Source organism: Varanus komodoensis, unplaced genomic scaffold (assembly GCF_004798865.1).
Source record: "Varanus komodoensis strain SLA01 unplaced genomic scaffold, ASM479886v1 scaffold41, whole genome shotgun sequence".
NCBI classification, from domain to species: Eukaryota; Metazoa; Chordata; class Lepidosauria; order Squamata; family Varanidae; genus Varanus; species Varanus komodoensis.
This window is the reverse complement of record NW_025335954.1, coordinates 2,729,135-2,732,728: the sequence shown is the minus strand read 5'-3', so window position 1 is coordinate 2,732,728 and position 3,594 is coordinate 2,729,135.

The window sequence follows — 3,594 nt, the reverse complement described above, 5'->3', positions numbered from 1 at the left end:
CCCAAACTCCAGCCCAGCAACTGTGGTCAAGTACCAAAGAGTGGGCAAACACCAAGAATTGAGAAACAAGCATACACTTGATTTGTGATCCTTGCTTGAACCGGGCTTACAAATGCTTTTACTAGAATCGACCTGGTTTTTCCACGGAGCATTTTTCCCCCAGCCAGGAATCCTCCTTGCATGTCACCTAGATATCTCACTTCTACTCATTCGTGTAGTGAAACAACTTGCTGTGGAACTATTTTCACTCATACATCCCATTAGGTTCAGGTTGCCCAACCGGCTGTGCAAGCCAAATACACCACTGGTTGCACAATTGGATGTGCACGCATGATGCACATGGTAACTTTAGCAGGATGTTCTTCTCCCACACAGCTCAGGCCATGCTCTCTGCCATTGCAAGATCAGTGGCACAGTCAGACACTGCCCTGGGTGCCTCACCTACTGAGATAATCTGTGTGAAAGTGAGCAAGCGCCATGTAAAAGCTAAAGGGTTCTTCATGTTTGTGGACCCTGTCATCCAGCTTAGCAGATGCACTCATGTAAATATGTGCTATGTAATTATAAAGATGTTTTCCATCTTTCATTAGTTTGGTCCATAGTTTTTCATCAGCCTGGCTCTCTTTTCCTTCTCAAAAGACTGGCATGTTGTATCTCACTTTTGTACACTTTCTAAAATAGCGAGAGAGCTTTCTTTACAGTAATAATGGGGACAGTCTTGGGGCATAATACGGTTTCGGTACCTTGTGGCCCATGGAAGGTGAGGCTCAGATGCAGTGTCTCCTTTGCGTTTTGTAGAAGACTGGCCTTGATCTCCCACAAAAGGATGTTCCACAGCCAACAAAACCGCTTCTCCACAGTCTCTTATCATGCAGCCTTGACACACAGATGTTCCACTGAAAAGGCTGCTCCCCACTGTGTGTTTTTTTTAATCTCCTTCTGTTCTGTACCACTGTCATTGCTTTTCACTGCCCTGTACACTTTGAATTAATTCTTTTCTTTCCAGCATACGCCCATCATCTTCTGTTTCTCATTAGAAATCAAACATCCTGAATCTGTTCCTTTGTTTTTCCTTCTGGCTTTGCAGGCAAGAAAGGGGTCAAGGCATGCCTTTTCCCCTTTGCTTTTTTTTAATTGTTATGAGCTCTAAAGTTGTTTTTAATATTTTAGTAGGTTTTTCTTTGTTTATGGTCTTTCGTTTCAGAATTTCTGTGAGCTGCCACCGTTGGTTCCAGAAAGGTGGTATAGAAATACAATCAATCAGTTCATGATTGACGGGTGACATTCTGACCATCAGGCACCAATGGGAGCATCCCTCAGGGCTAACAGCAGCTTAACAGGGGAGAATTTTCATTGGGTTACAGCCAGCTGAACCTCTGTACACCATCATTCTGATCCTGATCAGGTCTCCCATTATTATTGTTTTTTTAAAGTTACAAGCAGTCATAAATTATATCTTTATCATAATGTGTTCTTTGGTCCTCTGTTATCCATTAATGCTCAATATTAACATTTCTCCTTTAAATAGATATTCACAAAGTGACCAACAAGTCAATGTGCATGCAGCCTTTTTCTTTTAAATGGTAGCATTTTGTTAACTATATATCATTCATATGTACATACATGCATTTGTGTGTGTCTGCATATGTGCACGCACGCACGCGCACACACACAAAAGGCTTCCAGACTAAAACACATTTTAAAAAGGAGATTCAAGCACAGGTGAGAAAAGGCAGAACCTGCAGCTGAACCAGCATTCTGATTACCATTACAGACATCTGTCAAACAAAACATGAAGGGTTCACTCCACACCTTAGCAATGGGCTGTGAGTCCATTTATTGTTACATCTGCCTTCATTTTCTGAGGCTAAACTTCCTTTTCTTGTTCCCTGCTTTGGCAGTGTAATCCCCTTGGCACTTTTAAGACCATCTTTGTTGGCTTTGCCATGCACTGTATTACATTAAAGCTTCTTAGTGTCCTTTCTAAAGGTCTCGTCTTCTTGTCTCCCTTTTCTTCTGGTCTCCCATTAAGTTCCCCATTTGTTCCAGTCCAGGTGCTCCATCTTCCTACTCAATGCATTTGGTTGGGGCTCTTAGAAATGTCTTTATGGCTTTTTCCATGTTAACCTCCCCCACCCCCAGCATTGCTTTTACTGTCTCAAATCTCTTTTGATAAGATTTCTTTTCATTCTCCTATATTTTAAGCCCCTTTTAGAGACCTACTTTTGTGACTCTGCTTCCGGGGAAGCTAGGTTAGAAGAAAGCGTATGAGTTTGCCTAGCAGCCCTGTTTAATGTTCATTAAATGAGGATGGCTTTGGACTTCGTACTTGCTGCGAGGGCTGCACCAAATGCCTGGTGATCTACTTTAGATGGACAGGAGAGGGGAGGTGGGGGGAGAGGTCAGTGATGGATCAGGACTAGCAGGAAATGTGCAAGACTGATGTATCTGTTCATTGTGGAATAGCAGTTAAGATGGGGCAGGAAAAAAGGAATCGGCTTTGAGAAGGTACAAGGAGAGAAAAATAGCATGGTCAGTAAGGAGATGGAAGGGAGTTTAGGAGAGGAAGCCAGAAATGGGGGAGAGAGGAGGCAGAGAGGCTGGCAGCCTTGGAGTGTGTGAAGAAGGAGTGCAAAGGCCCCTCTGGGGAAGAAAGGGAGGGGGAATAAGGGCTTGTACACACGCAATGTTTTGCAGGGGCTATTAATTTGATGTTGAGGAGGAGGAGGGAGCAAGCTTGTTCACAAAGTTGGTCTCGGATTTCATGATGATGACGATGACCTTGCATTGATATCTCCCCTGATAGTCCACCTCCACTCCATGCTATTCTCACAACAACAACGCTGTGAGGTTGGTCTTTCTGAGAGTGATTGACTGGCCCAAGGTCACCCAGTGAGTTCCATGGCTGAGTGGGAATTTGAACCCAGGTCCCCAGCCCAGCACTCAAGCCACCGCACCACACTGGCTCTCACTGATGTCAAAACAAACAGACAATTGAACATTTCTTATGCAAGGGCTGACACAATTTCTTTAAAAGGTATTCCTGTGTGGCTTGCCTTCTGTGGTTTGTAGGGAATGTGTTAAGTTCAACAAAACATGTACTTTGTTTTCCTGCTCACCTGTTCTGGCAGATTTCCCCCCACTTTGCAGGACTTGGCTATTGAAATAATTTAGGATCTCATCTCCTGGATCTTGATAGGCAAATGTTTAGTCTACACTAATGAGGTTTTTCTGGGGGATCATGCCCCAGCTCAGCCCCATCCAACAAGCTCTCCTGATACTCTTTGTCACATTTCCAGGAGGTGGTTTGGGATTTTTAAAATAATTCTGTGTGATAGCAAATTAGATTTAGCCTCTTTTCCTTGGTCAGAGGAAAGGCTTTGATCAATCTTCCTGCATATGCCACTGATTGTATATGAAATAAAAGCATGCCGTATTGTATAAAAATCAGATACTTTAATTTTACCTTTAGTTAATTTAAGATGATGCCTCAGTTTTTCTGCCATGGCGATTGCTACAGTTCCATATCCCAAGGCTTCGGTGTGAAAAGTTTTGAAGTTTTCCACTTTGTGGGTCTTGCCCTATTAGGGGCCA